The sequence below is a fragment of the Ambystoma mexicanum genome, chromosome 5p (assembly GCF_040938575.1).
Source record: "Ambystoma mexicanum isolate Mex_15411 chromosome 5p, UKY_AmexF1_1, whole genome shotgun sequence".
Lineage (NCBI taxonomy): Eukaryota > Metazoa > Chordata > Amphibia > Caudata > Ambystomatidae > Ambystoma > Ambystoma mexicanum.
In genome coordinates, this window is record NC_090930.1 from 891,782,639 (window position 1) to 891,808,614 (window position 25,976).

Below are 25,976 nucleotides of genomic sequence, written 5' to 3' on the forward strand. Positions count from 1 at the left end.
GTTCATATTCATAAGTGTGCTATTCCGATATTATTCTATTAAAAAAAGTGTAATCTATATATTGTTCAATTCTTCAAATAAACCTTTTAACTTGCAAAACAAACCTACTTCTTGGCTCAGTGAGGTCAGGGGGATTCAAAGCGAGGGGCGTTATATAAGGGTTCATCATCCAGATTTAAAGAACTTTGACATAAAAATATATAAATAAGGGCTTCCATTGGGCATCCCATACTAAGCATTGACTTGGTTGGAGTGCTGGATTGAAGTCACTTACAGCACATCCATGGGGAGCCAGAATCTCACATGCACGGGGGATGTGGGAGACCGGTAAGGATGGGTTAAGTATAAGAAAAGTGTATTACCCTGCCTGTCTACACCTGTCTCCTGCCATGTGAGATTTGATCCGTCCCCGCTATATCATTTGGAGGCACTGTTGAGATCACCCTTGGGTGTGCCCACATGTATCCTACCTAGTTACCTCTTATCATTCCTATCCCCTTTCCTTCAGCCATCCTGGAGTTAGTGTAAATATTACTAGAGTAAGTTTCAGTTTTGTACATAAATTATGCTGTGCAAATTTGTGTATAGGGGTTGTGTATATAAAAATATAATAATTGTTTGTTATTGTACCTGATTTATCACCACGTCTACCGGGTACACCCTCATGGATCGGTTTCAGATATTCAGTTTGTCTAGGTGTGAGAGGAATCAGCCTGAACATTGCTATATTATAGGTGACATCCCATGAAGAACACCCCTCCACCCAGTGCTCGAATTGACGGAGGACCTTGAGTCCCTCACTGGCCAGGTCAAGTGCCTGGGCAAAGCCCCTGGGCTAGTTGGGACCAGTATCCTGGTCTGCTGTGGGCCTAGGGAAGTCAACCCTGCTACATTGCCCCTAACCATTCATGAGGGAGACATGATGGTACCCTATCCTCTTTGGGCCTTAACCACCTGTTCAGGGTTCCAGGCTAGCTCACAATCCTTTCCTATCCCAACCCCTCCCTTGCGCAGGACTGCGCCCAGTCATCCAGCAGCGCCCAATGTAGGTACCATCATGGTTGTGTTTGCAAGTACTCCCAGTTCCTCTGGGCCTAGCAGACATACCAGTTCTACACTCGAGGATAGAGGTGACAGACTGATAATTTCCTCCATTGCGGATGCTTTCATGGTGTTGTTGCAGGGGACCATCAACACACCATCTGAGCATGGCCTTTATGCCCGCCTGAGACCCTTCTCAAGGGAGAAACCTACCCAGAGAGGTGAAGACGAATATCGGAACTGGGCAGACCAGACCAATTAGATGATCCATGACTGGAGAGCTCTTGGCCGGGCAAAGCGGTGAAACATCAATGAGAGTCCATAAGATACTGCAATGAGTCATCCAGGTGCTCCATGACACGCACCTAGACCCCACCACATAGGATATAATGTACATGCTGGATGGGATCTTTGGAGCCACAGAATCAGATGCAGAGGTAATGGTAAAATAGTATGCCACCCGTCTCTAACCAAGTTAGAGACTCTCAGAACATCTGGCCAGGATTGAGATGATACTTTGGTTTCCATCACAAGAGGATTGATCCAAACAGCCTGAACTTGGTAAGGCTGCAACAAGTCTTGCACGGAGCAAGATCCCTGCTGCTGGTTCTTAAGCAGCTGTGATTCCGGGAGCTGACTCAGAAACAACCTTCCTTCGAGGAACTGGTCCGGGAGGAGGAGGACACATTGTATAGTCTACCCAGTCAACATGCCTCCCCATATACAGCCCCACAGTATGACCTGAGACATAAAGTGGAGAAGTTGAGCCAGATTATCCATAACATGCAGCTGCAAAGGGTGCCGGACAAGACACCGCCTTTAGAGACATCCCGGCTGTCAGAACATCAAAGAGGCTCTCCACTGACATCCCGGGAGAGGGAACACCAGCTCTTCTGGCACGCTCAGGAGCCAAGTCCACCCTGATAGTACCAAGGGCAAACTGCACAGTTACAGCCCTGGCAGTTATGCCATAGATGAAGGCAGGAGGGCCACACCTTCTGTATGTGATTGAACTCACAGGATAACATCAAAGTTGCCGAGAGGTTCCGGTTCCAGGACTTGAGCACCCTAGAATGCATAATGGCGGGAAATGTCAGTGAGCACCAGGAAGCAGAGCACCTGAATCCAGACATGCCCCGTGCACAGCAAACACACCCAAAGGGCCCACTACCTTGGGCCATGTCTCAGGCACCTCAAACACCAAACATGTTCACTTGTCATGAGCTACAGCCATGTGCAATGAAATTATCTTCCAGGGCATGGACTTCGACCATAACCCCAGGCACCTGAAACACACCCTCAGCAACCATTAGGCATGCAGCCATGCCCTGTGGACAGTGTGCCTTGTGTACTGCAAACATGCCCATTGGACAGTGTGCCTGAGCCATCACTTCTGTCCATGACCCTGGAATGCCAACTTACCCTCAGAACACACCAGGAATTCCTGCTGAGTGGACAATGTGTCCAATGCACATAAAAACACACCTACATTATAGAGCAGGCATGGCCTTCCACCATTCCCATTTGACAATGTTTGCGGGCCATGGTCTGTACCCATGCCCCACGCACTTGACCTCACCCTTACTGTAAATTGGGAATAACCTTTGGCCATTCACAGTGGGCAAAGTGACTGTGGCATGGCCTTTCTCTATATCTTTTGCACAGCTACTACACCCACAGTAACAACTAGGTAGCGGAAGCTGACATTGCACTGGACACAATGTCAGTGCTGAATCTGTAGGTCTTGCCACTAACTCACCATCAATGCCACCTATGGCTGGTTTCAAACTTGGATGTGCATTAATTGCTTCACTCTAAATGATTCTAAACCTGAACTCATGGACATGGGCAACTCAGCGCAGCTCCGGAAGTTAAGGCCAGAGTATCGCAGCTTTAACATCGCTGGCTGCACCTTTAATACACAAACCAAAGCCAAAACGTTAGGTATTGTTCTTGACCAAGGGCTCAATATGAAGGCCCAGGTTAGCAGCCTTGTTTCAGGAACTTCCTATCATCTTAAGACCATTTCGAAACCCCATCGACTGAGCCACGATTGCACGAGCCATAATGGTAGCCAAACTCGATTATTGCTCTGATGGGAATTGGTAAGGGCGAATTGACGCGGCTACAAGTCATTCAGAATAATGCTGTGTGCATTGTAGAGAGACTCCGTAGAACAGACCACGTGTCCCCAGCTCGCACTGCTCTGCATTGGTTCCCGATTAGCAGTAGAATCTCCTTCAAAGTTCAATGCATTATGCAGTTGCCTTTATGGCAAAAGCCTTGCGTACCTGCAGAACTGTATTGCGTGGCTACCTGCCAGGAGGGTTTTATAATCCAACAATGCGTGTCTTTTGGACACACGGCAGGCTAGACTGTCCTCCGTCGCCAAAGGGTCTTTTCGCTATGGAGCTCCGAAAATCTAGAATGCATTGCTGCCTGACCTGAGAGCCTGCTCCTCTTTGGCTTCTTTCAAACGAGGACAAAAAACTGTTTTATTCCAATAAATGGTTCCTCTGGCCGACAGTCTCTAGCTTAGCCCTTCTGCTCTGATCTGCCCTATTCTCAGTTTTTTGTTTTGCATGTTTTGTCTAGGCACACCTATGGCCGCAGGCTTAGTCCCGCACCATACAAATAAAATAAATAAATAAGAAATGAATCTGGATGGACAGAGCTTTCATAGAACGTCCAAGTAGCCCCAATTGAGTCTGTGGATTTAGTTGTACACATGCCATTTCTTTTGCCCACCCTTTGCCATGCTGAACATTTATGCATTTCGTTGCCTTCCGACACATCATAATTTTATTTATTTATTTTTGGATGCTTTTAAAACAATACTTCTACCCTTTTTCAATGCATGGTGATCGCAGACCCTGCAATTGGCAAATCTGCTCTTTTTTTAGGTTAATAGATGTCTCATTCTAAGACTCTAATGCACAGCCAAAACCTACCATGGGTTGGTGTATGCCCTAGAGGGATGTATTATGTCCCTTTTCCATGCTTATTCACCATCGAATCTATGCCCCCCTGCATCAAGTCCACAGACAAACATGGATTTCAACTCATAAAACGATGAATCCATCCATCTCTATGTTATCATAATTACTCTATTTCATTAACTAATCAAATTCTCTTTATTGCACCCTCAATGGACCTAGCCACAGAGATCAAATTAACGTATCAGGTTCTGCAGTAGTATCACATGGATTCAGAGACTTCAGCGTCAATCGATTTTAAATAGTTTATTGATCTCCGTCATATACCACACTTTCAGGCAGACTTAGAGGATGTGATTGTACAGCGTCTCCCTTTTTGCTCTCAACTAATAATTGTAGGAGAATTTAGCTTTTGGGTAGAAGATTTAATGTTAAAGCTAAGTCTTTTCCTGATCCTTTGTCCAACTTAGGACTGGCACAGCAATTGTTATCCCCTAACCATATGGCAGGGAATGTATTGGACTGTATAGGGTTGGTACTCCTTTTTTCCTTCCATGCACAGATCATGCTGCTATCCATATTTTAATAGGCCTAACTACATTTACTACTGCTTGTTCTCCTTAGGAGATCAGCTAGGATTTTCAAGGAGGCAAGATCGCTGGCAGTGTCTGATCTCTGTCACATTATTTTATATTTTTTCTTAATATGGTTTTGTCCCAGACTCTCTTTGAAGGGGGCTGCGGTTACACCTCTCCTTAAAAAGCCATCCTTGGAACTGGGCAACATGGTATATTTTTGCCCCTTATCCGGGACCCCTTACCTAAGCGAGCCGAGGGAGGTGGTAGTAAAGACTTAAGTGCAGGATTTTTGTGCAAGAGCATTGGTTGTTGGATGATGCACAGGCTGGTTTTTGACCTGACCAGAGCACTGAATTGGTGATAGTGGCAGTGATGGATGACATTAGGCAAGTGGTGTGTGATGCCGTTGTCTGGGCCCATATTCTCTTGGATCTCTATGCTGTTTTGTACACCGTTGACCACTCCCTCCTCTTATTGTGTCTTCATTGGATATGCATTAGAGACAAAGCACTGGGCTGGTTTAATTCCATTCTTACAGGCATAGCCCAATCAGTAGTACTTCCCCTGTTTGAATCGTTGAAAAAATGTATTACCTGTGGAGTGTCACAAGGCTCCTCACCATTATTGTTCAATATCTACATGAGGCCGTTGGCAGATTAGAGTCGGGCATCTTGGGACATGTTTTTCATATATGTAGAGGATGAACAGGTGATTTTAAATTTAGGTTAATCTGAGCGGAAAGGGGCAGATTGTTTTAAAGATTGCAATGAACACATTAGCAAATGGGTGACCTTCAATTTTCTGAAGTTTATTATTAAAAAAACGGACATTTTCTTATGCATCACCCCTTTCTCTTGAAGTAGTTTGGACGAGTGGGCACCACTTCTTTCTAAACATTTTGTAATATAAAAGAATGTTTAGAAAAATGTAAATGCGTGTTGTGGTCCTGTAGCCAAAATACCCTCACTTGTCCTGTGAGGTAAAGTAATACAATGGCAATGCTTCCTAGCTGGGGTGACCCAGGAGTTTGGAAGGACCTTGTGTGAATAACTCACATATACTTCATATATTTCAATTCACATATGCCTTTTCGGGATTTCATGAACAAAAATTCTGTTCTGTGTTCTTTTTCACAAACTTGTCGGAGTCATCAACGTGGGTATCCATAAAGGAAACGTTTTATTTCAAAGACACAGCTCGTTAGAAAAGTCCAATGCATTTCGGTCCAGGGACCATCTTCAGGGACCAGATTCTAAATGAAATAACAAATTAATACAACTTGTAAATAAATACATTTAGATATTGTTTGTGTATCTGCTGTGTTTTAACATACTCCACTTAATGTACCTGCCTGTTGTGTCCTTCTTTATGTGTGTTCAGGTGTATGTTTCAATTCTTTCAGAAGCTAAAGTAGCTTGTTGTCCTAGGACTTGCTGTTGAGGCTTAGGATATGTCTTTACCACCTATAATATTAAAGATTTTGTGTTGGTTTTGTTCTTGTTATAATTGTAAAAATAACTGTTGTAAATATATTCCATTCTAAAATAAAATGCATACCTTTCAGGTCTGGCTTGTAGTCTATCAGCAGTTCCAATACTCCTCACACGTGTCCAGCAATGAACACCATTAAGATGAGCTTATTTTTCATACATTCATTATATAAGTGAGCTGCTTTCCCCTATTGAATTGTCACTTACCTACTAGAAGACTGTTCTCATGCTGGCCGGCACACGTGGATTGCTGAAAAGCATATCCCTGTTGCTGGCGCAGCTTTATTTTTAAAAATGGCGTCGGAGAGCACCAACGTGATGATTTCCTGTCCCGGTGATGTCATCACGCGCTGGCCTCCATTTTCGTAATGTTTTTGGAACCTGCACGGGGCTCTGTGACTTTAAAGACGATTTTCTGATCTAGTCATGTTCAGTGTTCTATGCCTGGTACCTCTATATATGGGGTTGTACATGTTCAGCACATAAGTTGGATATTTTGTAATATGTCACCATCTTGCTCAATTATTGGTACATATTGTGATGTTTACTCAATCCTTCCATATTGTGCTAAAGTATGATTAAGCACTGTAAGGAAGGCATGGTATCAACAGTAAGACAGATACATGTGACCACAGTTCAAGGTTGTTTATTGAACTTCAAAAACGGGTTTGAAAAACATCCATCTAATCTTAAATCTACAGATCGGAGCAAGCTACAACCATCAAATAATAACACAGTTCTAGTTGTGTCTTATGAAAATAAAAGGGCCTATACTAATAAACCTATTGCCAATCCTTATCTCTAAATACAAATAGCGTGGGAAACAGTGTTATGAATAAGTGTTCACAAAAAGATATGTCAGGATGTTCTGGCCGTTGGCCTCCCTACCTGACATTTTCAGCATGGGTCATAGGAGCTTAGTACAGTCTCTGGCTTCTCTGGCACAAGTATACTGTTCCATCATTAGCATCAGGGCCTTCCGGGCCCAAGTCCCTTTGCCTTTCAAAGAGTCTTCTTTCAGAGGTCCTGATGCAACAAACAATACTTTTTTTTCCTCTTAGGATTTCACAAGTACTCAATTTCTCAGGTGATTCACTTTTCACCTCATATCCCCCTCAGCCAGGCTCAGATCCTCTTAACACAATGCTCGTAGGATATTCATGCATCCAATTTCTCGTAGGATAGTCTTTCTCGGGTGATTCACGGTTCACCCCTGATCCCCCTCAGCCAGGCTCAGATCCTTTTAACACAATGTTCAGTTAGTCTCCCTCTACTCGGCTCAGACCAATTTCAATTGAACTTTTCAACACAAACTTGCTTTAACCAAAAAGCTCTGTTGATCACCCTCTGCTGGCCTCGGGCCAACTTCATCTACTTTGTCATCAACTTTCTTTACGCTATTAACATCAAAGACTTTCGATTGTGCACAGAATTTAGCTTGACCCATTGCAGGACCACTTTGATTGATAACTCTTTGTCACTCTTTTTGTTTTGCCACCTTTCAGTTGGATACCTTACAGAGACTTTTGAATGTGCACACACGGAGTGCCGGACCACTCTGTCTAAGGTATTGTATCTTGGCTTTAAAGTTCAATCACTCATCTGCTGTTCAATTTTACTCGCGTTATCACATACGCTTCATACACTGTTTGCTTCAGCGTTCACTGTACAATGTTGCTGCTTGCAACCTTGGCTTCAACATAGACCGGTCTGGTACCAGTCTCCCCAACTCACTGGCTGTGCTGACTTCAATGGTGCTACTTTGTTGTATGAGCAAAGGACAGCACCACAGTGGCAAGCAATTCTCTCTGCCTTGACTATCGACACGGGAGAGCCCCGGGTACCTCTGACACACAATGCAGGATTCTTCATCCTTCCTGGTCTTAAGTTTTCTATTCTCGAAGGCTCATGAAAGTAATGGTTCCGTGTCGAAAAGGTCAAGGGCACTTCCCTCCTTGTGATCTCCTTCTGTTTTACCATCTTTTGCCTTGTATTAAACTGCCATCTTGGAACTGCTGCTTCCTCATGTGCTTTGCTTCGCTCAGAGTGTGCTGTCGTGCTCCACCTTTTATCTGTGTGGGGAAGTGTAATGGAAGTCAGGTGGGTGTAATGGTCAGTAATTGCCTGAGCCTGCCTGACCATTGTATTGGGACATGTCAGGTATACGGCTCGGGTCTTAGTCTGTTTTCTCTCATAGCGAGCTGTCCGTGAGAAAGTGTTCATGTTAGGAGCATGGTCGGGGGGATTTAGTTACTAAGTATCCTATCCCATAGGTGTGATGGTGTAAAGGTGTTACAAGGAAGGGATACCACATCTCATCATCTAGTGTCTCACTCCCCGAAGACCCCTCACCCAGGTGATCCTTCCGCACTGGTCCACCCACAGGAACTGGATCCAAAAGCAATGGCTGTGTCCTGGCCACCTGGATGACCGATTCCTGGGGACTAGTGGATGAGACACCTTGAGGTTTCTCACAGCACATATAATTGGTATATTCTGCCCTGGTATGTTGAGACTCTTTTCTGTTGATTCAAACTTGTAATAAAATGCAGTAATTTACTTATATCACTGATACAGGCTAATAGATCTTGTGCTTAACAATGGAATGAATTGAGCTTTATTTCAAAATGCTCGCTATTACGGTCACAAAGTCTTAATTGATGTACAAGAAATTCTTCATACATGTTACTTCAAAATTATACAGTAATCTAACTGGTATGGTTTTAGTATGTACTTCCCTTAAAAGTTTCCATGCAAATCGAATTGTACTTTTTTTAAGTCAATTGCAATCATGTATCATTCATTTTCTATGGTACATTATATCACAAGTGCAGGTTGATATATCTCATTGAGGTTCACTATGCAATAAAGTTACAATCATTTCAAGGGGATGTGAGAAATGTGAGGGCGTTCTCACATTGAACCTGAACCTGCTTAAGACATCTCCCCCGGTCCCAAGGTAACAAAGAGAAGGGCAAGACTGCCAGATTCTATCCCCGTGACTGAATCTGCAAAGGGGTACTTCTGAGATGGAGGGTCCTTGAAGAACGGGGGTGGGATGCCCGAGGATGAGACATGATATTCCGCTTTGCTAATACCGATCTATCCTATCTCCCCTCTGCTGTCGGAGGACATGGTCACATAGGTCCTACACTACCCCAGGACCTTCCCTCAAATACTAACCTTGAGAAGGGGAAGAGAAATTTAACAGTAATACTATCTTTCTGTCATAGGGACACCCCTGAGACACGATATCCTCAATTTGTCTGACAGTACCCTATCCAAGCCCTCCTCAGCCTGTAGAGGATATATTAAGACACACAAACGTCCTTCTCCCAAACATCGCTTAAGTACTGTGACGAAGAAGAGGAAGTCAAGAGGAGCACAGACTTCCTATGAGAAACGCCATTATAGCACTGAGAAGAAGATGCAGATCAAGGTATATCAACCCCCACATTCTATGTCCCACTAATAAGGCCAGGCAGGATCAGGCAACCGACATTAACCATACACAACTGCAGTCTGTGAAGTACTTGGGACAGTATGAAAAGCACCCAAGCACTCAGTGGTTGGAATGAGTTGGGAGGAGAGCTGTGGAACCATGGCTGCCCAGGACCAGCTGGGGAAACCCAGGACACTGAGACGCCGAGGGCTTTCTCGAAGAAACGCCCTATAATCGTGTAGCGAGAAGCCTGCCACTCCAGTTGTGAGAAAAAGTCTGGAAAAGGGAGCCAAGTGCTTGTTCCCCTGGGCCGAGTTGGAGACACAGGAGTGTTTGAGAGCCAGGTGGAAAGACCCTGACCTCAGATTACAAGGATGCTGACAGCAAAAGGAAGGCAATCCAATCGGAGAGGCAAGCGATGTAAAAGCCTGGTATGTTTGAACAAGATACAATCTCATCACTCGACCGCGTATAGTGAAAGACGCGTTGGGTGAAAATGACAAAAAGGATTCTGCTGATACGAAGTAACAGAGTGGTCGCATGCAGGAGTACACATTATCAAAAGACTGCCGCTGATTAAGAAGCTCCTGTGAATAAAGGGGAGCTGTGCACAGCCCTCAAGTCGGAGCAAAATAGAGATCCAAAAATGGAGATCTGTGCTAAAACCAAAGTGGGAGCAAAATTCCTGAAAGTAAAGGTTAAGGGACTTTTCACTAAACCAAGAACATTGAGAAGAATTGTGGTTGTCCCCAGGCAGGAGGCTGATCCAGTAGGGCCGCAAAGACCCCACCACAGGGAAGAAGGAAAGTGTATTGGCAAGCATTGGGGTGGCCCCCATGCGGGGGACTGATCCAGGAGGGCTGTAGAGACCCCACCACAAAGAAAAGAGAACACAAGTAAAATGTAAGGCACCTGGTTGTCTTCTGTGTAGAGGACTACAAGTCGTCCCAGCCGGCTTGAAAGTCAGTGTAGTGTTTGAAAACAGGGATTTGATGGTGCACAGTTGTTTGCGGCTGAAATTGCTATGTTTGGGTCGTCTGTAGGATAGCTTCTGTAGGTCTTCCCTGACCTTTCTCTTAAACAGGTGAATGATGGGATAAGGGATTGGAGGAATGAAGGTGCTGCGTGGTTTTAACTCTGTAAATTCAGGTTCCTCTATAGGATCGCCAGTGATTTCAAAGATATGTTGGGCAAAGAAGGCCTTCAATCTCCGTTTTCTTGTGAAGTTGAACAATTTCACTTCGTTATCAAACTTGTAGTCCTCAACACAGAAGATTATGAAAGGGAATGAGAAACACAACTCCTAGGCAGGAACCCATGTGCACAGATAAATTCAGACCCCACACCAGAAATCAAGAACAACTGTAATACTGTATTGGTAAGAGCAGAAGAGAGAGGTTGGATGTCAGACAGAACACGCAACTACCTTACATCACTGTATCGCAGGACACCGATCTTTTACACTCTATCCAAAATTCACAAAAACTCATTGCAGCCACCAGGACACCCCATAGTATTTGCTACAAACAGCATCCTGCGGCCACTCGGGACATACATACCTTGACTCATTCATGCAACCACTCATTCAACAAACCGCACATATATCAAAAATAGCACTCACATTTTGAACATACTCAACACACTGAATATGGGTAGTAATGACATACTTTTCACCGCAGATGTGCAGAGTTGATATACCTCCATACCGCACAACAAAGGACAGGAAGCAGTAAAGTGCTATTACTCAAGGCAAATGATCTTAATCCATCCAAAGAATTTCTTATGGCACTGTTAAGTTCACATCACAGAATTCATATTTTAGGTTAAAAAACAGTGCTACCTTCAGGTATTGGGGACATCCGTGGGTGCCAGCATGACTCCGAGTTATGCCAACACATTTATGTATATGGACTGGGACTGAGCACCTATTTGAACAACATTGACAAAAGAATACAGTTTACTACCACACAAAGTGTTGACTTTCTCAGTGTCACTGTCGGACACATTGAGAATGGACTCCAGATGACACTATACAGAATACCTACCGACTGTAACAATTTACTACACAGACTGAGCTTTCATCCATCGAGAACCATCAAAAGTCTACCATACTGCCAATTCCTAAGAGTGAAAAAAATAGTCCAAGACGAAACAGACCATGCACAACATCTAAAGGACATGGCAGACCGGTTCAAAGGTAAAGCATACCAAGACCCAGAGATTAACTCACTCAACAAAGTAGGTAACATCACCAGAGAAGCCATACTGACTAAAGAGTCGGTGAAGATACAACCCCCATTGATCTATGTCACAAAGTACTCCACACAGAGTCTGAGAATCAAAAGAATAGCGAACAAAAACTGTCACATTTTATCCCAAGACATAACACTGGGCAAGCTATATGGGAATCCACCAGTATTTGCCTACACAAGAAGTAGGATCATAAGAGACATGCTGGTCAGGAGGGATAGCAATAGACCCCGCAAAAAATTAGAAGTGTGTGGTACCTTCCCATGCCTACAATGCACCAACTGCAGCTTTGTACAAAAAGGGCAATGTAGCATTTCACCCTAATTCAGGATGAAAGATTTACCCCAAATTCTTTGGCACTTGCGATAACAAGAATATAATTTATAGTATGAAGTGCCCTTGCAGCAAATACTATGTTGGACAGTCGACACGAAAAGCAAAGCTTTGGTTGAATGAACACCGTTCAAACGTGAGCACAGGGAACACAAGATCTCCAGTTACCCTACACTTCCAAGAAGCCAAACATCCAGTATCCCAGATGAGATTCCCAATCCTCGAGGTAGTCAAGAAAAGACAAGGGGGATGTAATATCTCTAAACTCTTAGACTAAAGGCAAACCTATTGGGTAGGCCGATTGAACTCCTTGCACCCAAGTGGAATGAACAAGGAATGCAATTGTGGAGGAGACGCAATATCAGAACAAATTACAATGTGACAGTACACACGGGTATGGAAAACCGGTTAATGGCAAGAATTCACAGATCTTAATGCCATTTCCAAGTCAAGTATAAACATTGGTCACTAAGACCTAGTGACATAGAAATGTAATTATTTCAAAATTGCAGTAGACACTGAAACTGGTACTGACATATGCTGTTGACATATATTGAAAATAAGTTTGAAATTTTTTTTAAATCAGCGAAAATAGAATTGCATGGGAATTTCCATGAGGCATGTGTAGCATATCCTTGCCAACTAGATCACTGAAGAATAATAAAGGAGAACATGTGAGGAAGGTTTTGTATACTTATCACAATTTGGTGACTGAAACTATAACCACTTTCATATTGTGACTTTATTGCATTGTGAATCTCAATAAGATATATCAACCTGCACTAGTGATATAATGTACCATAGAATATGAATGATACATGATTGCAATTTACTTAAAACAAGTACTATTCGATTTGCATGGAAACTTCTAAGGGTTAGAACACTGTATCATTTAGAAATAACATGTATGAAGAATTTTGTGTACATCAATTAAGACTTTGTGACCGTAACAGCGACGATTTTGAAATTATTTTGAGTTCATTCCATTGTTAAGCACAACAAGATATATTATTTTATTTTTATTGAATGAATATCTATAAGGTGCACTATACAGCAAAACGTGTTTTCAGGCACCACAACACAAAAAGAGGGGGGGACATAAGGGATATAAGTAACAATAATGGTTAATAACGGTCCTACTAGGCCATGTGACATTCAGATAGTGCAAGTGCAGTAACAAAAAGTGCAGGGGGGCGAGTACTGAAGGGAGCCAAGAGGGTGGGGTGAGTGCCAGTGGATGCCGGTGGCAAGGACCACTGTCTAAGTGCGAGGATCAGACTCGGGAGGGATGCCGGGCCCAACCAAGACAGTCAGGGAGGAGTGCACGGCGGGGTGGTGCTTGTATGGAGGAATGCTGGAAAAACTAGACAGGGGGCACCTGGTACCCAGTAAGACTCATAAGGGGCCAGGCCGCTAGTCGCAGCGGCAGAAGGAGGCATTAGCAAGGGAGGGCAAGAGGGAAGGAAGTAGAGAAAAGCAGGGTCTTGAGAAGTTTCTGGAACTTAAGGAGATCCGGCTAAAGTCTGAGGGGGGCAGGGAGGCTGTTCCAGAGGGAGGCATAGAGAGATCTAACCCCAACTCTCCGCTTGGAGAAACGTCTAATATGCAGAGAGTTGGAGCTAGAGGAACAAAGGGCTCTAACAGGGAGGTATTTAGGGAGAGAGAGTTGGATGTAGCGGGGTCCCAGTCCCAAGAAAGCCTTGTGGATGATGTAGAGGGCCTTGAACCTGATCCTTACAGCAACCAGGAGCCAGTGGAGAGATTTTACGGATGGAGAAATGCAGTCCATGGGCTTGAGGCCAAGTATAAGTCTTGCAGCCCTATTCTGGATTAGTTGAAGGGGGCAAATAGAGGAAGTAGTCCAGCCTAGAAAGAACCTAGAGCTCTGTAAACATTGAGTTTCTGGGGAAAGATGAAGAAGGGCAAAATGCCCCTGAGGAGATTGTTAGGGAGAATTCTCATAAATGGCTGATTTCCCTTACCTAATGAGTCCCTCAGCAGCTTTGCTGGATTTCTAGGATTTCTTTTTTCCACCCACCTGGTAAGAGTGTGAGCCTTTTTGCCCACTCTTACATGTGTTTTGCTGTGTGTCTCTTCACTTTTTGTGTGATCTTGGGCACTGGAGCCTCACCTACTCCACGGCCTCATATTTTTCATGTGTTACACAGCACCTTCAGTGCAGTGACACAGGGTTGTCTTTAAGACTTCCCGCTGACTCCATTTTCTGGGGCTGACTACTGTCCCCCAGAAAAGGTAAAGTTGCCATTATTTTAGTCACTTTAAACCACAGACCCAGTACACCCCATCTTACATGGAGTATTGGAAAGTGTTAACTCTTATCCCTTTTTGTCCGTGTCTCGCTCCCTTTACATTAAGACTTGGCTGGTGGCAATGGTAACTACCCTAAACTTTCTACCGCGATTATCTTATATAAATGTGGTATTGTTTTAGGCTATTATATTAGCCTCGAACATAAACCCGCTTGACCAAATACATTTTATTTTGGCTCCGGCTGGGTTTATTCGCCATTTCCTTTTGTTAAAGTCTTTCTTGTGTTTTCCTCTGCGCGCCAAACCAGGGATGATTCCTTTGTTCGCTGTCTTGTCGCAGGCTTCTGCACAGAAGCCCTCCTTAAGGTGCCTGAAAGTCTAGGTAGGCAGGATGTTGGGAGGGATCTTCTGACCCCTGCCATGGGTTTCCTTGGTAACCCAAGTCACACTCCTGTTTGATTGGCTGAGGGGACTGTCCTTGCCAGGACAGCCACTCTGCTGTATGATTGACAGCCAGACTGTATGAATTGGTGAAAACTGCATAAAAAGCAGGTCTCTGGGACTGGAAAGGCAGAGTTGCCACTTGTCATGATTCCTGCCCCTCATGTCCCCAGCCCTCCAAGATGTCAGGCTGGAGCCAGGCCACGGTCACCTACATGGCCCTCAAGGGCCTCTCCATCCCTCCAAAGACCCACTTGGAGTCAGACTTGATGTTTGTGGCACCAGACTCACTCACGCCCATAGGATAACATTGGGGAATGGACTTGTAATGCTTTGATGGGGACAAGATGGATATTTCGGTTCACAGAACTGCATGTGCAGTCTAGTCTTTTGCGTGTGGTTCAGCCCAGAGACAACTGGGATATCCAGAGACTATTTAAGCCACGTCCAGGCTGAGAAACATGCTTTGTGTTTTCTGAACCTGCAGCGTGACACTCACCGTGTTCGGATCGGTCTCCAGTAGGCCTGCATCTTTCTTCTGGGCTCAGCTCCTGCAAGAACACTGTTAGGAACAGCCTTACCTTGCGGTGCTTCTGCCCATCATTCATCACTTCTTCTGTTCTGCGGGCATCTTTGGCGGTGTCATTCCCATCCCGGCACGCTGCTTCCTAAAGAAAAGGGAAAAGAACAGAAAAAGGCATTAGTAAGCATTCAGCAAATCTTCGCTTATTTTTAAAGACTGTACGAGCTTCAAACGCTTACCTGAATCCCAGCCGCTCTGGGGGAACTCTGTCTCCGGAACTTGTCAATCCATCTGCAAGAGGGAAAAGACACTCCAGGTTAGCGTGGAAACATCTAGAGGCACCGCATACAGCGCTTACTCACCGCATTTCTTCTTCATAACCGGCATCCATGCTGAAAACGTCGCGGCACCTAAAAGACATAGAAAAATAACTCCGTTCAATACAAATACGAAAGGGTCGCATCGCGCTCTCACTCGCCTTCAGCGCTACTCATTTCAGCAGCAAGTTGCCATCCCCAGACGCAGGCCATCATCTAAGGAAGGAAAGGAACGAAGTTAGAGAACTGTTCAAAAGACTCATTATACTTACCTGTCTGACTCTTGCCAGTGAAGTAACTAGGCAGCAACGAGCCTGCATCAATCAACGCGCCCCTGCGCTGAAAGCAGGATGGAGAGCACACTTTCCAAGAAAACAAGGTGAGCTATGGATCAAAGGGAAGGATTGGACCCCGGGGAAGAAGAGCTTCAAGCACACAGAGACAATAGGGAGTTAAACTCTACCAATCCTGTGTTTCAGGCCCAGTCTCCAGTACAGTAGACTCCAGGGAAGAGTTAGAGGACGTAAGAGGTCAGAACAGGCTGAGTGACGTCCCCGTGGATACCAGGTGAGTGTTGCACCACTGGAACGAAAGAACCAACGAGGAACTGGCAGAAGAGGACTCCTACAAAGGAGCGCACCTTTTATTCGTTGTTTTGCTCTGCTGCTGGCTTCTTCCCAGGGTGGCGCAGGACCCTCCAGTCTTCCTACTTCGTGTCAGTCCGACAGTCACTTCAGGAACCATGAGCCTGCAGGAACCACCAGGAACGTCCGCCTCATCTGCAGCTCCCTCTCCGTTTTAAGGTACTGTGCAAATCTGGTTGTCCGTTTCGTTCAACCGCGGTGAAAGTGTTTGAAATCTTTCTCCAATCCGAGGGATTGTCCTTCTCTTCTCTTTGAACTAACTTTTCTATCAACCAACCTCGTCCGGAAACCGTGCCACGAACTTTACTGCAAACTACCCTGAACTGTGTGATCTTGAGCAAAAGACATTTGACCCATTGACTTTGGCCCTAAGCCTTTTCTATTTGATGATATCACTGTAGTTCCTCTTGTTCAGTTGTCCTGAGTACTTAACTGTTGGTTTGATTTAATTTCTAATAACTTTGACTTTCCCTCCCTTTTTAATTGCCCGAGTGCCATTTTGCTCCCACTTCATTTTGTGAGCTTAACTTGTCTGGAATTTAAGGCAAGTGGTGTGGTGTATTAAGAGAGTGATTTTTAAACTGCTTATAATAGTGTAATGTTATACAACTGAAGAGTGAAACAAATGTATATTCTTTTACTTGAAAACCTTGAGTCAGTGTTTGCCTGAATCATAGTAATTGCTGTCCTTTGTGTAACTATTTGATACTGCTCACTTACTCCTGAGATAAGTCTGGCTGCTCTGCTACTGCTACCACTTTAACTGTGTAGTACAGGCTTGTATCAAAGGTGAAATTGTACTGTCACTTGTAGCCTTAATTGTGTGTGGTGTTCCCAAAGGGTACTGCATATAATTCTGCCTAACAGAGATGAAGTTGAGTGTGGACCTTCTTGGCAAGGTCCGTGGTATGAGGGGAGAAGGAGAGAGAGGTGTTGAAGAGGAGGCCAAGGTTATTAGTCTTACGGGATGGTGAGGAGAGAGGTCCCAAGGAGGGTGGCCAGAGAGTAGGTGGGAAGCAGGGAGCAGGAGTCCCTATGAGAAGGATCTCGGTTTTACTGGCATTAAGACAGAGATTGTTTGCTGAGAACCATGCCTGAATGGCAGCCAGCCGGCCAGGAATGAGAGAGGAGGAAGAGGAGGTAGTGGAGGGAAACTTTAAGGAGAGCTGTGTGTCATCAGCATAACATTAGAAGACAGGGGAGAAAGAGGAGATCAAGTGTGCCAAAGGGGAAAGGTAGATGTTGAAGATCCACAGCGATAGGATAGAGCCCTGGGGATGCCGGGATAGAGAATGAAGTGGAGCAAAGGAAAGAGCTCAGTTGCACCTGGGATGGTCAATTAGATAGGAAGGTCAGCCAATGCTGTGCCAGGTCTGTAATACCAGCGGTATCACAGAGCCGATTAATGAGGGTGGCATGGTTGACTGTGTCAAAGGCAGAGGAAAGGTCAAGGAGAATGAGAATGGAAGGAGAGTTGGAATCGAGGTTTGAGAGCAGGTCTTCATGGGTATTCAGGAGAGCAGTTTCGTGCCTCTGGATGCTCTGAAGCCAGACTGGTTGTCATGGAGACAGCCAACAGATTTAGTTTGTTGGATCTATTGGGAGATGACCAACTTCTCCAAGAGTTTGCCCAGGAAAGGGGTGATGCAGATAAGGTCGATAGTTAGCCAGGCAGGAAGGGTCTGCAGACAGCTTTTTTAGGAGAGGGTTCACAAGGGAGTGCTTGAGGGGTAGTGGTAAAGGAGTGATTGCAAAAATCAGTCAAGGCACGAGCGAGAGAGGAAATGTCGTCCTAGATAGTTCTGGAGGAGCAGGGGAGCACTTGTTTGGAGTAGACTTTCATAGAGAGGACAACTTTAGAGACCTCATCCAGTGCTATGGGTAAAAAGGAGAGTAAGGGTTAGGGAGAGAGGGGGGCCGAGGGAGGCCTGAGAGCAGTTGGGGGAGTGGGTAGGGGAGCAAAGGGGAGTGAGGACAGGATGCCCCGAGTATTGCTAGTAAAATGAGAGGCCAGTGCAGTACAGAGGGCTTGGGATGGAAGAGTAGATGTGGAGACTGCAGTAGGATTGGCGAGTTCCTTACAGATTTTGAAAAGATCATCCATATTGTTGGTGGCCGCAGAGATATGGGATTGAATATGGGCCCCCTTCTTGGAGCAGATGGAGAGACGGTATTGCGTTTGGAGCAGGCGACAGGCTAGTTTGTAAGTGGATGTACTTGAAGCCTGCCATTTCCGTTTAGCAACTCTGCACTTGCGTTTCAGAGAAGTTAGATTGGAATCATAGAAGCTGCTGGAGGCAGGCGTCATGCGAATCCTCATGACTGGGGCAACGGTGTCAAGGGGGTTGAAAATGGAGATGTGAAGGTTAGCAAGGACTGCTTCGGTAGAAGAGTCAAGGGAAGGGGTTGGAGGAGGGATGAAAGTGGCGGCAAAAGCAACATCTGACATTCGTTCATCGGTTAAATGGCAGTGCGGGTGGAGACTTGGCCAGGGAGCCAGGAGCTCCAGATGAGAGGAGAGAAGAGCATGGTCAGAAGAGAAGTGGAGTGAGAGGGATAGAGATAGGGATATCTGCTGTGATGAGCACATCCAAGCTGTGTCTGGCTGAGTGGGTTGGACCAGAGGGAGGAATAGTGAGGGAAAGGGAGTCACAGAGGTTGTGGAAGAGTAGGGTGGGAGATTCAGGAGAGTCCAGATGAATGTTGAAGTCTCTGAGAAGCAGAAGCTTGGAAGCAGAAGTCAGGAGAGAAGAGGTGAGGTTGGCCCATTCAGAAAGGAAGGGGCATACCGGGCTGGGGGACCTTAAGATAGTGGCAATAGTGAGCAAGAAGGTAGGAGAGACAGCACACCTACAGACAAGACTTTCGAAGGAAGAGGAGAGTTAAGTGGGTATGATAGTAGCAGGGACCCATTCAGGGAAGATTAGGGCCACACCACCTCGGTTGGGCCTGGGCATGGAGAGGATCTTGTAGCCCACGGGAAGAAGAATGTCAAGAGCAATGACTGAGCTGGCATTGAACCACGTATCGGTAAGGGCGAGGATGCCAAGGTCAAAGTCTTCAAGGAGGAGACAAATGTCAGACGAGTGTTTAGCAAGCATTGAGGGTAGCTAAGTGAAGCTGGTTGCAGCCATTGAAGGTTTTCCGAGGGTGGGTACAGGGAGGAGGTACACCCGATGGTGATGGCGAAGAGGCCAGGGGGAGGCAGAAGGCGGGGAGGCAGAAGAAGGGAGGTAGTTAATAAGAGACGGCAGACATCTATCAAGGAGGAGGAGATTGGGCTGAGAGTCCTGGGCCTCAGATAGACATGAATGATACACCTATAGGGCGAGAAGTGTGCCAAGAGAACTTCCCATCTGGTGCGCCCATTAAAGGGTGAGGATGGGAAAGGGGAGAGGATAGAAACCATATGGGGAATCCATGGGTCCGGACAGGGGATGACAAAGAGCATACCAGTGATAGTCTGCATAGAGGAAGCATTGGCGAGGGTGTCAGCAGTGGGTAGGCCTGGGTTGGAGACCAAGAGATCTTTCTTAAACTTGTTCCCTCAAGGGTTCGAGGGGGGTAGGATAGTTGATAGAGTAGCAGTTAGAATAGATAGGGGAGATGGAGAGCACCATGGAGGCAAGGCAAGAGAAACAAACAGAGGAATTGCACAGGCACAGATGATTCAGGTGCGCATCCACAAGTCACAAAGGCAGGGGGGTTTCAGGCAAAAAAGTAACATGTGGGAGCCAGAGCAGAACTCGGAGATCATGGCAGCAAATTCTTTGAGGCGCCATGTCTTGGAGCCTAACACCTGCGGCGCACAACGCTGCGCCCTTACTCTGAGCGGGCTTCACCTGTGTGGGCTTCAGTCTAGTGATAAGCGGATCATCGCCGGAAGTTACGCCTGCATGGCAGAAGTGTAGGCTGATGGCGGTCGGACAGCGTCTTGCTCACCTGTGGCAGACAACACTGTGCTCTTAGCCTGCGCAGGCTTTGCTTGTACGGATTTTGGTCCAGTGATGATTCGGTCCAGCTTGTATCGGTGATATAAATACATTTGTGTATTTTATTACAAGTTTGAATCAAAAGAAAAGAATCTCAACATACCAGGGCAGAATATACCAATTGAATATGCTTAATCATACTTTAGCTCAATATAGAAAGATTGAGTAAACATCACAATATGTACCAATAATTGAGCAAGATGGTGGCATAATTACAAAATATTCAATTTATGTGCTGAAAATGGACAACCCCACATATAGAGGTATCAGGCATAGAAAATTGAACATGGCTACATTAGAAAATCTTCTTTAAAGTCACAGAGCCTTGCACTGGCTCCAAAAACATGGCGGGCAGCGCACCATGATGTTACTGGGAAAGTGATACCATCACACTAGCACTCGCCAGGGCCATTTTCAAAAATAAAGCTGCACCGGCAACAGGGATTGGCTTTTCAGCAATCTACGTGTGCCAGCCAGCATGAGAATAGTCTACTATTAGGTAAGTGACAATTCAGTAGGGGAAAGCAACTCACTTATAATGAATGTATGAAATATAAGCTAATCTTAATGGTGTCCATTACGGGACACATGTGATGAGCATTAGAACTGCTGATAGACTACATGCCAGACCTGAAAGGGTATGCATTTTATTTTAGAATGGAATATATTTACAACAGTTATTTGACAATCATAACAAGAACAAAACTTACATAAAATCATTCACATTATAGGTGACAAAGGCATATCCTAGGCCTCAACGGAAAGTCCTAGGACAACAAGCTACTTTAGCTTCTGAAAGAATTGAAACATACAGCTGAACACACATAAAGGAGGACACAACAGGCAGGTACGTTTAGTGGAGTATGTTAAAACACAGCAGAGATATAAATTATATCTAAATGTATTTATTTACAAGTTGCATTTATGTGTTATTTTCCTGTATAATTTGGTCCCTGAAGATGGTCCCCTGGAACGAAATGCATTGGACTTTTATAAAGAGCCTGTGTCTTTGAAATAAAACTTTTCCTTTATGGATACATTTGGAGGGGCATCATGCTCCACACAGGAAGGAGACACAGAGACGTGTTTATCGTTTTACATTCTTTATTCGTCCGCAGAGCTTCCCTTCCCCAGGCTCCTACTCTTCCTCCCAACAGTGATGTCTCCTTAAAGGGCACGCCAACTACAGATCCCTCAATACACCTCCCCTTCACGTATTTCCTTACGCCCAGCTCATACCTCTTTAATGAGTCTGCTGTGCCTTTTGATGATTCGGCTCGGCCAGTTGTCCTTCTCGGATTCAACTTCTGGAGACAATGTACCTTCCTGCTGTATTGTCCCTCCTTCATCCCTTGTCATCTCTTGTTTCCGTGAGCTCAACCCCTCTTGACTGGGCCCAATCCATTTCTTCAGCTTGGCATAGTCATTTTCTGGCAGTGTAGGACCTCATTAGATCACCAGGTGGTACCCCTTCACGGTGTGCGGTGTGTTCCTGTAGTGACGCAACATTCGGCACAGTGTCATTAACATCAATTGTACTATGGAAAACGCTCTCCTTTTTTTGGAAGTGTATTATAGATCACTCTCCTGAACCCTTTGAGATATTAAAAGGGATCGACTCAATCAAAAACAAAAATCTGTTGAGATGGAAAGAGCAGTGCAAAGAACTGGTCAATTTAAAAATTGAACTTGAAATGCTGAAAAGCAACCCAAACAAGGCAAAACAGATTCTCCTGGATAGAGACTGGATTGAAACTAAAGAGTTAAAAAAACAGAGTAAACAGTGTATTGATATCACCTGGGAACACCAAAAGGTTAATGAATTACCAGCATACTTGATGAAATTTCCATAGCCATTCTATAGAGACCTACTCCTACGTTGTAGACTGAATATCCTGGCTTCTAAGGCACTGCTCTCGATTAGAAAAAAAATATGGTACAGGATGCAGTATGCCGCTTCTGTAGAGACACAGGTATGATTGAAACAACTAGACATTTGCTGCTAACTTGCCCACAGCTAATTGAGCAGAGAGAAAAAGCAATGCCATTCCTCATGATCGACTTAGTCCAATTTGGCGAAGATCAATTATGGGAGAAATTCTTAACGGCTTTGAAAATTGGCCTAACAGTAGATACCCTGAAATTCCTAGAAGACCTGTTGAAAGAAGAGACAACTTCCTAAAGCCTCAATATGGGTCCTAAGAGACATTTTTGAAATCATAATAATCTGACCTATATGATTCTAATGCATAAGTATTGATGAAATATAAATGAATGGATTCTGACATAAGGAATGATGTAGAAATTTATGTTAAAGGTTGAAAGAGAAACAACCAATAAAACATTTTTAAAACATTTTCAAAAAACGTGCTGGCTGTACTGGCATTTGTTTGATTATAGCCTTCTGTAGTGTTCTCTTCATGCCTGACATGAATCATTCCGCCATGCAGTTGGCCTGAGGCTACAGCAGGGTTATCTTCTGGTGTGGGAACCCTAGGTGTTTCGCGAACATGTAAACTTCCTGGCTATTTAACGTTGGTCCGTTTTCACTGTGTGGTGAATGCCCCACTCACTGAAGACATCATTGATTACCCCCACCACCTGTGTGGATGCTGTGGAGGTGATCCTCTTCACAAATGGAAACCTGGAAAACTTGTCTATAATAACCAACATGAAATCGCCAGTTTCTAAGATCCATAAAAGTCCATTGCGACCCTGTTCCACACCTTCTCAGGCATTGCTGTCACTTGTAGCGGGAGCAGCGGATCACTTTTGGCCACACATTGGAAATATTGTCTGACTGCCTCCTCTACCATGGCATCCATGAATAGGAACCACTTGTCTGTCTGAGCAGCTTCTTGGTCACCTCAAGGGTGTCCTTCATGCGTCTGCATCACCAGACCTCTCCTGAGGGAGGACGGTATCACAAGGTGACAACCTCTCAGTAGTATCCCCTGTTCGGGGATGTCTAGCTCTGTACATACTTTTGCCATTCATTCTATCTCCTGCCTGTTGGCACCTCTGTGCCGTGGAAGCAGTCGCTTGAATTCCCTCCACTTGTTGTTACTTGTCAGTTCTCTTACCATATTAATTGACGGGGCCACCTGCAGCGCTTGTGCCAGTTCTTCTGTGGTCAGCACCGGTGGCATGGCCTACTCGCTCGGTAACGTAGCAGAGATACTCTGCGTCCCCTTCTCTCTGTGCCTGTAGTTTGGTGTTCAGGTGCCACGAGCAGTAGCCGGCTGGGTTGTTGTCCCCTCCTGGCCTGTGGACGATGACGTAATCGTGTTCCTGGAGGCAGATGCCCCACCTCTCTATCCTCAGCAGCATGTTCGTCCTCGGGTCGCTGAACAACGACAGGATGGCCTGGTGATCATTTACAAGCATGAACCTCTTTCCAATCACAAATTGGTGAAAGTACTTGCATGCCCGAACTGCAGCTAAACTTTCTTTCTCCCTCTGCAAGTATGCACTTTCTGTATGCGATACAGCACGGCTGGCATAGGCCACTACAAAATTTGTTGGCGCCTCGGGTTGCTCACGTTGGGCAAGTATGGGCTCCAGCCCAACGGGGCTGGCATCAACCACGATCTTGGTGTGCCATGCGAGGTTGAAGTAGGATAGATGTGTTGCGCTTGCCAGCTCTGTCTTGACTGTCTCAAACACACTCTGGCATTCCTTTGACCAGTGGACCAGCACATTTTTCCGCTGCAACATCTGTAAAGGTTCAGTGGTTATGGCACATCTCGGAAGGTACCGGGCACAGTACACTGCCATCCCCATAAATGATCTCACAACTGCCGCTTGTGCCGGCGCTGGGAGCTCCATGATGGTGCGTACCTTCTCCGGGTCCGGTTGCATACTTTTGCAGGAAAATATGTGCCTGTAAAAACGTAGCATGTCCTTGATGATTTTGCACATGTCATAGTTCAAAGTAAATCTAGCCTTATTCAGGATGTCACACACTGCCATGAGGGACCTCCCGTATACAAGAATGTCATTCGAGTAGTTAAAAGACGACCTTGTGGGGATAAGCAGCTGCCTGATGGCCTCCTGGAAAATGTCTGCCACAGATGATATTCGGAAATGTAGGTGTTTATATCGAAACAACCCGTCAGGTGTTGCAAATAGGGTGATCACCCTTGATTCCGGATGCAACTTCAACTGCTGATATACCTGGCTGAGGTCCAGTTTTGAAAATGTCATTCAGTTGAACAATCATGTCCTCGATTTTTGGCTCTGGATGTCTCTCCCTTTCAATCGTGGTGTTGGCCACTCTTATGTCAATACATCATCATAGTTTATTTCCTTCTTTTGGCACTATGACCAGGGGTGAGATCCACGGTGTGGGGTCAGCTGCTATCAATAATATCATTGTCCATCAGCTGTTTCAGTTCTCTGGACACTGCCTCTTGTAGGTGAAACCCTACCCTTCTGGGGGCCTGATGTTTTCGTTGATGTGTAGCCGCACCACAGTGCCTTTCAGTTTTCCTAGTTCTTGAAACAGCTCTGGTAATGTTTGCTTGATCACCTCTTTCCCCATCAGCACCCCGGACATTCGAGCAATGTTCTGATTTCCCACTGGCTCTGCACTGCATCTGACAACATCGTTGCCCTGGAAGTGAATGTCGTTGTCCGGTAGATTAATAAACACTTCCCACTCACTGGACTTCTCAGCATGTGGATGGTGGTGTTGGTCATCTTGCCGTTCTATGACGGTGTCCTGTAAAACTGTCCAAATGACGGTAGCAGCGAGTTGGCTCCCCATTGAAAATGCATACTTTGGACTGTGTTAGCTTTCTCCTGTCCCCTGTCTGTAGGAACTCTTGCTCCCCCATGATGTTGACAGTGACGCCTGTGCCTCATCAAGAAGCAATGTGTTGCATCCCCATCTTGACCATTACTTACAGTGCTTCCGTTCCGTCTTGCTTGCAGTGCATCAGACTGACAAACTCGCCAGTATACTTGGGGTATAGTTCCTATGCATATTCATCATCATTGCCGTAGAAGTCTCCTTGGTACTCAAACTGGTCAGAGCTATACCCTACTTGTGGCATCTGGTCTTCACTCAGGGCTTGTCCGTATTCTTGACTCTGGTCCATCGCCCTAATCATCCTCATAGGCAGCTGTTGGTAGAATGGTGGTGGTCTCCAATGTTGTGGGTTTGTTCTTGCCGGCAGGTACCACACGGTTGTCATCATTTTCAACTGCCGTACTGGTAGGACTAGTCTCCGCTCATGGAAAATGATGTGGAAATGGCCCTCCCAGCCACACTACGAGCAATGTTGGCTGACGGCCGGGAACATCCCTGAGTGCGGAAACTATTGGCCACATCAGAAGCATAGTCTCTGTGGGTGAGGCACTGTCCACAAATGCATGTAACTGTCTCTCTGTGGGCCTCTGGGCACGGATGTGTTGACACTAGATCCTCTTTCAATTTCCCTTGATATCGAGAGCGCTGCCTCCGTCTCCTCCTTTTCATTGCTCTTCCTCAGTGTCTCCATTGCGGCCGCTTGTATTTCAACTCTTTCGTGGAACCTCGCGATCTCTATGACTTCATCAATAGTTAACGTTTTATTCAGGATCTTCTTCCGCAGGTTAGATGACACACAGCCCTCTATGATGTGAAGTCGGATCGCCTCATCATCAGAGAACTCTGAAAATTTGCAGTGGACCAGCTTCTGACAAAGATGGGTGATGAACTCCTCCACGGTTTTGT